General features: G+C 32.1%; 1 long non-coding RNA gene across 1 annotated transcript in view; it reads right to left on the bottom strand.

Moving 5' to 3' along the window:
* Positions 1 to 308: 308 nt before the first annotated feature.
* LOC147824482 (uncharacterized) overlaps positions 309 to 11,673 on the bottom strand; it is a 62,542-nt gene continuing 51,177 nt past the window's right edge. The window contains exon 4 of the long non-coding RNA XR_015442304.1: positions 309 to 1,822. This is a non-coding gene — a long non-coding RNA (uncharacterized LOC147824482). The remainder of the gene's footprint in view (positions 1,823 to 11,673) is intronic.

The raw sequence follows: 11,673 nt of genomic DNA, 5'->3' as shown, positions 1-11,673 counted from the left end.
ATTCACAAATGGTAATTATATTTTGTTACTATTGTATTATATTATATAGTATATTGTACTATTATATTATATTCTGTTACTATTAAATTACTATTGTAATTGGTTGAATATATAAATCATTATTTTATCTATCCCTAAGATATTTCTATAAATCCTCAACAAATAATTCACATTGGATAATACTGATAATAATTTTATATTTAAATGCTATATGAATATAAATTACATATATTTTAGTGATAAAGTACTTTTTATTAATATATTAATATAATATTCACATAAGAGTAAAAACACAAAACTACTGCACTTTACAAGTATTTGATTTAGAAGTTTTCAAATCTTACTTCCATCAGCATTAAGCTTGAATTAATTCTGTTAAAGTTGTCAATACCAAAGTAAAGTAATTTATATCAGAACCTAACAAAATGCAGCCAGAATGCTGTAAAAGAAAGACCCTCATGCATGGTCTCCTAATAAGAGAGAGGAACACAAGAGACTGCCACATTACCACCTTGCGTAAAGACCACTGGAACTCAGCGTAAAGGCACTTCTAAGGGCACAACTGCCCACCAATGGCCTCATCGACAACTAGATTGACATTACCCTATTAAATACCAATGATAATCGTCTTAGAATTTCTCATGCAACTTCCCTTATTCTATTTCTAAAAAATAATGCCCTTCTTTGCTTCCAGAAAACAAACTCCTGCTATTCCCAAATAAACCTTTGTTTAATTTTTTTCTTAGATGGATATTTTCAAAATTTTTAATGAAACAACTTTTTGGCATTTTAATCAATTGCTTCTACAAAGTTTAGAGGAACAGAATTTTTTAATCCAACACTTTGTGTGCCTCAGCAGGAACAAAATGTAAAACACATATTACAACTATATTTCCACACTGTATAAATCTCAGTGAATATAGCGTACATATTATTTAATATTCTGCATGATAAATGAGAATATCTAATTAAACCGCATCAAACAATGACAACAGCCCATGTCACAATAAGAAAAGATAATTTATAAGGTGGATATTTTATTCCTAAGAGCACTAAACACCTTAGAAATGTGAATGATCAATCTCGGGCTATATAATACACATTTAAAGATATCAAATAAAATTATTTTATCAGACTTACATGTATGAAGACAGTAAATTTTCAAAAAAAATTGAAAATTTAATTCTAAACTTGTTTGCTAATAAAAAACATTTATCCATTAAACAACGTTTCACATGCTTCCTTTTAATAAAAATAGGTGTATAAAAATTCAAGTTCCTTATTTTCAGTTTTTGAAACAAAACTTAAAATTCAATATTTAATTATATCATGATTTTGAACATATTATCAAGGTGCTCTATTTTACAAGTTGCATGTAAAATAACCACAACTTTTTTTTTGAAGTGTAATAAAGTCTGATTTTACCAAAATTCTTTAGTTATTATTTGTTTTCAGAAGTTATTAATACCCATTTAGCATTAGTAATTATCACAATATTGCTCAGACTTTAATTCTATAAGGAATTACATTTTTCATTGGGTACACTTAATACACATTGGGTACACTTTGGTGGATTTATAAAGCTAGAACAGTGCACAAAGAAAATACGCTCTGGGCTGAAGGTAGCTAAACAGGTTGAACTCATGACAAATGTCTCGTCCCTGTAACATATTATATGACAGAAATAGAATGGTAAAGAGAATGACAATTGGAAATTGAAGCCTGCTGCCATCTTGAAAGGCTGAATTTTCAATTAAGGTCTCATTTCAAGGTAGTAGGAGTTGAGACTTCAATACATATGTCTTCGGGTATGTAATGGAACCTATAGCAACCAATAACAAGAAAATAGATTCAATGGTATTCTATGTTTATAAGAGGGAAAGCAATAGTTTTAAAGTAAGCTGAAAAACCAATCTTTTAAAACTTTCCCCTTGAACAGAAGACAAAAAAAAGTAACCTACTAAATCCAAGATTCTAAATGCATTGACAATGTTATTTTAATGAAATAAAAGAATAAAATGAATGTTACGTTTACAGTTCTGCGAAAGACTATTTTATAGCAAATAGTTCTTAAAAATATGAAGCTATGAAGGATAATACTGAAAATAACAGAGTATCATAATTGTTTTGAAATCATCCTTACAAACAACACAAATGAAAAAAGAAATGAAATGCATTAAATTCATTTAAAAAGTAATTTGCATATTACTTGTACTTTGCTATAAAATTCTGCAATTGATTTCTTTGGAGACAGAAAATAACACCAAAAATTTTAAATTTATACTAGCATTTGTATATAATACCACATTCTTCACACCACAGTAAAATAAATCCTAAAACACAAAAATTATAAAAATTTACAAAAATACGGTATAACTCAATAAACACAGAACTTTGATAGACTGATAGAAATTGCTATCAATTAATTATTAATTTCTATTGTACTGAATCTTTCCAGGGAAAAATAATGTAGCCAGCAATATATAGTCTCATTAAATACAAGAATCATTTCTCTGGAGTAGTAAATCAGTCTTTAGCTCAGTTTCTCTCAAAAACACATTCATATCCAAAAAATGTTGAATGTTTAGCCTCTGTATATGTGGAGCTCAGTAACATATTTTCCTTTCATCTGCAGTTTCTCATCTTTTCCAAGACTGTTTTAATCACACAGGCATGTAGGAGGGTCAAGTGAAATGGAAGAAAAAATATGAAAAAGAAAATCAAATGTAGGGCACACAAAAAAATGCACAACCTAGAAGGTGAACTTCATTTCTAAGGCCATAGTATGGATTGTATTGCCAAATAATAATTACAGGACTCAAGTGTAATTTTAAAAATTCATGGCTATGATTATTTAGAGGTTAATAAATCTTAGTATGTATCAGTTTCCTTTACTGTAACAAGGAGCTAAATCTATTCCACAGAGTTGTCCTGTGTGATAAATAAGATAATATTTAGGAAATATTTAGTGTATTGCCTTGGATATCATAATCATTTATATTTTCATCTAATTTGTTTCACTCAAAAATATATATATTGTAGATAGTTAATACATGCAAACAGTTATACATGTAAATTTAAAAACTCCAGAAGAAAAGAAAAAGCAAATTTTACTATTAAAGAAATGTGTCTAAATAATTCATGCTTCAATTAAACCCATAATGTTTATGCTTGATTAAAATACTGAAGAAAGTTCTGAAATTAAAATTTATGAATAAATGTATAACTAAAACCAATAATTTAACATTTATTATATTTTTTCAAAACCTCATTGATATAAACAGTAATAAGCAGGAGAGGGGCAGGAAAATTATGCAACATCTTATGTTCTTTGTCTTGGATTCAATGAATGGTTTTTAATTAAATATAAGGATGGTAACTATTAAAAAGGCATTTACATAACTGTACAAAATGCATTGAGAAATATTGATTTTGTAATATGAATACAGTCTAACCATCTATGTACTTATTTAATTTATTTATTAATTAATTTATCGGGTATTAATTCAGGGCCTTCTCACTGAAGTACATCCTTAATCATCTTTTATACATTCATTTATGTATCCTTTTGAACATTTAATTTAAGAACATCCCTTTCACATGTGCACATTTAGAAAATATAGTGACAGATGAATAAAGAATTTATTTTCTAGAGAATATAGTCAAATTCCTTTGGAATAAAATATTGATTTTTTTTTTAATTTTCAGAAATTTAATGTGAGACTTAACTGATTACTGTCTTCCCTTTTTCTTTTGCATTACTACATGTTTCTAGTATGTAATGTTTATATCCAATATGTGCAATAGGTACATGAATATGTTATTTTAATTCTTTTTATTCACCTCCTCCCCCTTTTCCTCCCCCTCCCTCAATCTCAATCCCTTTCACTTTTACAAAATATCTACCTTCCTATTTCCTCTTCCTTATTTCTTCTGTTTTTTAAATTGTCTTTACTTTGGATTCCTCACATAAGAGGAGTTATACAATATTTTAGCTTCTTTGTCTGATTATTTTCATTTAAAATTATGACCTGAAGGCATCTCAGTCATTTTCTTCTCTGCTAAACATTTCAGTCCAAGCTTACATTGCTTTAGAGAAGAAACAGATAGCAGAGGAGTGCTGCTCATGGCATGGCAAGCAGGAAGCAGAGCCAGAAAAGGAACAAGCCAGGAAGGAAATGTACACATTCCAGCTCAGGGCTCCATTGACCTGCCTCTCCCAACCAAACCACACCCCTAACTGCAAGTCAGCTATAAATTCCCGTAATCCAATTACTTTTCCCAAAGAATTGCAGGTAGCTATAGTGGGACACATGCATATAAACTATAATACAAGATACATCCATTTTCCTACAAGTTACTCAAATTTGTCCTTCTTTACTTCACTTTAGTACTCCATTGTATTTTAAAAGACATATTTCTTTATCCATTTATCTGTTGCTAGATACATGGCCTGCTTCCAAGATTTACCTACCAAGTGTAGTGATTCTATAAACATGGATATGCATGTATCACTGTAGTATGATGTCTAACTGTTCCATGAAGATACCAAGAAGGGGGATAGCTAAGTAAAATGGAATTTCCTATATTTTTAAGAATATCCTTACTATTTTCCATAGTGGTTGTACCAGTTTACATTTCCACCATCAGTGTTAAAGAATGCCCTTTCCCTGCAGCCTTGCCAATATGTGTTGCTATTTGATTTTTTGATAGTAGCCATTCTTCCTGGAGTCAGGTAGAATCTCAGTGTTGTTTAAAACACAGTTGCCTGTTTCTTGATTGAGCCTTTTATTTTGGAAAATCCACTATTTTTTAGTTCTGTATATGTTCTAGATGTAAGTCCTCTTCTGGAGAAAGAGCTGGCAAAATTTTTCCCATTCTGTAAGTTGTCCTTTCACTCTGTTGGTTTAATTCCTTTGCTATGCAGAAGCTTGTTAATTTTACATAATCCTATTTGTTGATTCTGAGTATTATTTTCTGTGTAATTGAGGTTCTGTTCAAAAATTCTTTACCCATACGTATATCTTCAAGGATTTTATCTATTATAGCTTTGTTTGTATTTTAAGACAATATATCATTAAATTGATAAATTTACCAGGCTGGGATGAAACTTGATATTCTTCTCTCAGTCTCTCAGAGTGCTATAATTACAGAAGTGTGCCACCACATTTTGCATTTCTCCTACATTTACAATGTTTTAAAAGAAAAAAAAATGATTGAATTGATCAATTTTTCAAATAATAATAAACTTCTTTTTGAAGTTAGATTTTGAAATATTTCTATAGCATATATTATGTAATAGCTTGGTTGGGATAATATTAGAAAAATAAACAACTTGTACTCTGCAACAGATTTTTAAAAATTAGATTAATAGAAAAAATACATACTAATTGTTTGATGAGTCTTGGGTTTGATGAGACCAATATCCTTAATAAGAAGAAAGACAATAGAATTAAATAGACCCATCATAAATGAAAACAGGTAACTTATATTTGTTATTAGAATTAAAAAGTAATAAAAATTCTCTGAGTAGCAAGTGTAGCAAGTGATATATTTAATTATATCATTCAGTTTTTACAATAAAATCTAGTACTACTTTGGTCATTATTTGGAGCCTTGAAATTTTAAAACTAAATAATATAAACCATGCCCTGTGAAAATTAAAAGTAGTATCTCTTTAAAATGGGCAAATGTATATTTTAAAATGAGTTAGATTTCAAAAAAGAAAAACGAACAAATGATTCACCTAAGTAAATTTTCAATTTTTCATGTTTTATTTCAACATTTTTCTTTCTGAAAATGAGTACTTAAGTGGTCTCTAAAATTACATAATTTGAGAATGTTATGACCTATAACATGAAGGTCAGCCATCAATTACTTAGAACATAAGAAAAAAGTGAATAAATAGCATACCATTTGCATATATGTACTCATGGAGCATGAACCTGCAAGAAATATGGTCTAATCCATGTGTTAAGGTAGGTTAAACACATTGTAAAACAATATACTTTTAAAACACAGTGTTCACTGATGCTATGAAAAAAATAATATATTATTTAGTTAACATGGAAACCTACACTGCATTTTGCAAAATTTCCTTGAACGACATTGCTTTGTATATAATAACAACACTGTATGTGTAGTATTTTAAGATGAATGTTAAATTTGCAAAATAATAGGCACAAGTTATATTTCTGTTACCAAAAACTCAGCTTATAATTGTAAGAGTTTTGAGATATAACACAAAAATTAATTTTGCTTATTTGTAAATATATATAATAGGAAAATACTCATCCACTTCAGTATTTGAATAATTGTTTTTCAGCTCTGTAAATAATAATGATGGATCTATTCATTTATTGTCCACTATTACCTATTTTAAAATATCCAATATATAGTACTTAGTAGTAATGTGACTTAAGAAGGAACTTAATAATGATTTTGTATAGAATATACTTGTTTTTATCTGTACCCTTTTTACTTTTTTATAAAAGTTTATCATTCTTTTTTTTTTTTCTCTCTTTTCTGCAGACAGTATCTGCATGGTAGTTTAGGCTGGCCTTGAACTCACTATGTAGCCCAGGCCAACCTTCGACTCATAACAATCTTCCTGCCCGAGCTGCCTCAATGCTGGGTTTATGAGTGCACCATCACATCAGGCTAAAAGTTTATATTTCTTAAAAAGGTATTTTATTGTGTGATTAATGAAAGAATAAGAGCCTTCTAATCACCCTTGCTTTCACTTTGTCACCCTGCAGACTATTCTTCAGACAGGTGGCAAGATGACAGTATGAAGTCCAGACAGTGTAATGTGGTATCATAGGATCTCTAAGAACAGCCACACCCTGACTCTATGACACATGCTTGATCCACATACTTAGGTAATGTGACAGTTTATCATGACTGTCAAGGTGACTGACTTGGGAAATACATAGGGTATTAATAAAGCCCAGCTCTGTGTACCATTGGGAGTGTCATAAGGATGGAACCCTGGGCCCCACTTATGGTCTCTAGTTTTATGTTCTCAGGTGCTCTTTCCCTGTACTCTGCTTCCTAGTTGCCTTGAAGTGAGCAGGTTTGTTCACCCTGTCCTTCTACCATGACTCATTACTGCTAAGGGTCAGCTACTGGTGGACTTAAACCTCTGACATATTGAGCCAAATTAAGCCTCTCCTCTTTTATATTGCAAGTATTAGGTATTTATTCCCAGCAGTGGGAAAGCTGACTAGCACATTTTAGATTTATTTACCTTCTAGAACTTTTACATGACAAATTCCTATCTTGGGGCCTTTTAAAATTGTTGGATCTGCATGAAGACTTTTTCTTCAAATTTTCATGATGTGGTTGTATATGGGGATTTGTCCTCAACTGAAAGACCAATAGAGAAGTCTTCCCTCATTCCCATTATAAATTATGCCCCACAAATTAGGCAGCACCTGAATATGCTTGTAGAAGATGGGTTCTGATTGGATATGGGTTACTATGTGATCCAGAAAAGTATATCCTTCTTACCAACTCCTCACACATCTTTGCTTTTTCTTTGTTCTTTTGTTGCCTTGGGTTGAGCAGCAATCTTCTACCCAGACCCTTCTACTATGCTGTATCTGCCAAAATAAACCTCTCTTTTACATTGTGGGAACTGTTTTAAGCCTCAGTGACAGTGAAGTGTCTAAGACAGATTTTGGTACCTGATATGGGGTTACTGTGATGATACCTTTTCATTTATCAGAATGAAAATGCATGGAGATGTTAGCTGGAGAATATCTAGATGTTGTAAGCCAAATTTGATGGGAAATTCTGGTCAAATTTCAGAAGACCAGAATGCAGAAAATAAAGACCAAGTTTGAGAGGTTTCAGTTGAGAGTATAGAGTCCACTGGTGATTAGAAAAAGACAATGTATGCAATGCCCTGGCAGAAAATTTATCTTTAATGTGCCCAAGTCAAGAGAATTTGAGGAAACATGGGAGTAAGGTGATGAATAATGCAGCCAATATTCAGGCTGTTGACATAGGTATTGCTACGTGATTTTAGGCAGATCTACAATAAAAATCAGAAGTATGAAGAAAATATGAATTGTTTGTGGATTATCAGATAGGAAGCACCTGAAAAGTTGGGGCCACAGTTTTTGCAAAGATCGGCCTCAAAAAGAAGGCAAGTATTTTGATGAAGATAATAGGAAACATGGTCTGAAGGCATCTCAGGAATCAGTATGACCCCACCCACCCTTTGCAGGCTGATAGGTCCAAAACTGTAAAGGTTTCTTATAAGAAGAGAGCCATGTGGCCCTTGCTGGTGATGGGATGCCTCCAGGAAATTTGTTTTATAGTGCTTATCTCTCCAGGCACTCAGAGGCCTCTGTAGCCATGGGCTAAAGGGGCCTAGAAATTGCTGAAGCAGGCAGCACACCATAGCATCATTAACATGATGTTGGTTTTACAAACATGTGAAAGAAAAGACTTGTTGGGTCAGCAAGGGTTCCACTTAGTTTGCAGAAGAGGGCCTGTGCTCCTGAGAGGGTAGTACACATGAGGCTGTGAGAGTAATAGAAAAGTATAGTGGAAACCCCATGCAGTTGCGTATGCAGAAATGTAGAATGTCTGTTGAGAAAATTCACAGGAATTTTAGAGCAGGGCCACTCTACGAGAGAAGCCATGAGGCCTGTAACCAACAGTTCCTAAGAGGAGGGAATATGCAAATGCGTGAGAGCTCACATCTCACCACAACTTGCCTCAGGTACAGCTAAAGAGCTACAGGACTTAATGTTTGCCCTGCTGGATTTTAATCTTGCTTTTGACCCATTCCTTTCTGTCCCCCTATTTCTTCCTTTTGAATTGGGAATGTTTATCATGTGCCATTCTATGTTAGAAGTATTTAACTCTCTTTTTGAGATCTTCAGGCATTCACAGCTAAGAATTTAGCTCAAATGTTCAGAGAACATTTGAGATTGATCCTTCTTGGCAATACTAGAACTGTAGAGATTTTGATGATCTTAAAAAATGCAGTAAATGCACTTTGCATGATGAGTGGGACATGAAATCAGTTGGAGCCCAAGGGAAGAATATTACATTAGGATTTAAAATGTTCTTGCAAGTCTTCATTGTTGGGAAGGTGATTGGACTGTGGTGAAGATATATTAGTTAGTGAATTGACCCTTAATATGTTCAGCAGCTGAAAGTATTGTTATGAAATGATATCTGGTTGAAGATGAGTCACTGCGGACATGACCTAAAAATGTGTATGCTTTTCCCTGGCTGTCTCCTGCTCTGCTTCTTGGATATTATGGAGGGTTCATCCACCCTCCACTCAGGCCATTCCACCATGTAGTTAATGCCTAACAACCAGTTGACCATTACTGAAACCATGAGAAAACATAAACCTTGCTCTTTCTATTTGTGAATGTCAAGTATTGTGTTAGTGACATAAAAGAGACTAAGATAGCCTTGTTTTATTTCCCTTTGATCATTTTAAAATGAGGAGTTTTAGTTGTCCTTTCTATTGTTTTGCCAGTTGATAATGCAAGTATGCTTATTCATCTATAAGTTTAAAGCTACATAGGTATTTTAGATTGATAATAATGCTATCATTCAAAGTACAGATATAGGCTTAATATTATTCTTTCTGTAGAAGGGAGTTTAATTATAGAAAAGACTAATTTTATAGGTAAAGAAAACAGTATCATGTCAAACATCAAAAGTAGAAACAATACTTAGATAATTTTTGTATTAAAAGGAACTAGTTGACTAATGCTGACTAATTTTAAGTAATAGTTAATAAAAACATTATGTTCTTTTATAGGTTTAAATATTAAATTTAAATATATGAATCTTTTGAAAAGGTTAATAAAAATCTTCTTCTAGTTGCATTAACTATCCCTAAATTTTTCATCTGTTAAAATCTTCATTCTTTTTTTTATTAAACAGAGAAATTCCCTATTACAGTAAAATGTAGATTTTGCATTTAAAGGTTCATACATATATATTTAATGAAAATAGAAAACTATTTTTGAAGGTGTATAAAAAATGAAGGCAATGGAGTTGACTATAGATAATGTGTATAAATGAGACTTTCCTTCATAGAGGTTCCAAAATTAGTTTCTGACATTTGCAATTTGTAACTATGACTATTCTTTTCATAAAAAGATGAGGTTGGATACTCCCTGATTGACTCTGGAGCCTGCATGCTACACATAGTCTATCCTCTACTTACATTCTTATTTTTGCCTCTTTCTATTTTTCCTATGATGTTTGACACTAGGCAGAATTATTTATGCCTCCTCATCCCACGAGGCCAATTTCACACAGAAGTTATTGTCATATTTCAGATTCTAGTCAAATGTCACTCTTACTTCCTTTCCACCCCTCTACATCAGCAGAAATTCTTTTAGTTGTGAACTCTCAACAAAATGTATATTCTTCATTTATAGCATTTATTGAATTTTCTTGGGTGATAACTATATTAACAGGGCAGAATTGAGTACAGTAAAACACTATATGGCAAAGAGAACCTGCAGCTTACTTTCTTCTTTCTTACCTCAATCCCAAACCAATGCTTGATAGCAAATGTTCAATAAATATTTTGGAAATATTTAACAGAATATCTGGCTAATTTCATGAATAAGTGAATGCATTCAAACTTTCTTTATGTGCAGCTATATACTAAAAAGGATTATTACACAAGCATTTGAAATAAAATATGCTTATGGACTTCCTCATAAAATTTCTATTTCTAAGAAGCATTATCTAAGTGATTGCTCATGATGGAAACATGAAAACATACTTGATGATACCTTGCAGTTTATTTTCCATACAAATTGTTTTTCAAATTATTTTAATTCCTCTAATTCATGGCTTTTGAGTTGAACTTCTAAATCACCCTCACGCATATTTTGGTGATTTCTTTCATACTTTAGTTAGTGCAGTAATAATTTAGTTTCTGAATTTGTTCATTGTACATCTCAATATGATACATGCAATTTAAGGTTTTTGATATTTAAATCTGAGAGTAATTCTTTCCCTCATCTTTAGAAGAAAGTTCCAGCTTCAGCTGGCAGGAGAGATTTGAAAGTTGATGACTGGAAGCATATTTAAGCATATCTTCAACACTTTTTGGTCGTCTGAGGACACTAAAAGAAAAGTGATGAACAGGTTTATTTTGAATGTCCCTCCATTGAATTTCTCATGCCTCCATTTCTAGTAGAGTCTCTAAATGGCTTTAGCCAAGAGTCATTTTTGCAGGAGGAATAAACCTTCTAAGATGAACAAAAATTTTTGTGAGGAAAGTCAAACTCTTGCCTCACTCCCTGACGGCTTCCATTCTGGGTTATGGGACAGCTCAACTGGAGGTGATCTCATATGTAAAACAAAGATTTGAGGAAAACATAAGAAAATACTTGAAAATATTGGTGTAGCAATGATGATATACATAGCTCTTAAATGAAAGCCAAAATTCACAGACCGGATTGTATAAAGCAAAAAGCCTCACTCAGGACAGGGATTTAACTCAGTGGCACCACTCCTATCTCACAAATGCAAGGTCCTGACTTCAATCCTCTGTACTGGAAAAAAAAAAAAAGCCTCTGTACAAGAAATGAAACATCTGACAAAGAGAAAATCTGCATGATGGTTGAAAATATTACTAGTTATTTCTAGTTACTCATGTGACCAAATGTTAAT

The sequence above is a fragment of the Heterocephalus glaber genome, unplaced genomic scaffold, assembly GCF_053883595.1.
Source record: "Heterocephalus glaber isolate CG9 unplaced genomic scaffold, H.glaber_assembly_v1.0 deba00001538, whole genome shotgun sequence".
Classification (NCBI taxonomy): Eukaryota; Metazoa; Chordata; class Mammalia; order Rodentia; family Bathyergidae; genus Heterocephalus; species Heterocephalus glaber.
This window is presented reverse-complemented; position numbering and strand designations above follow the sequence as displayed.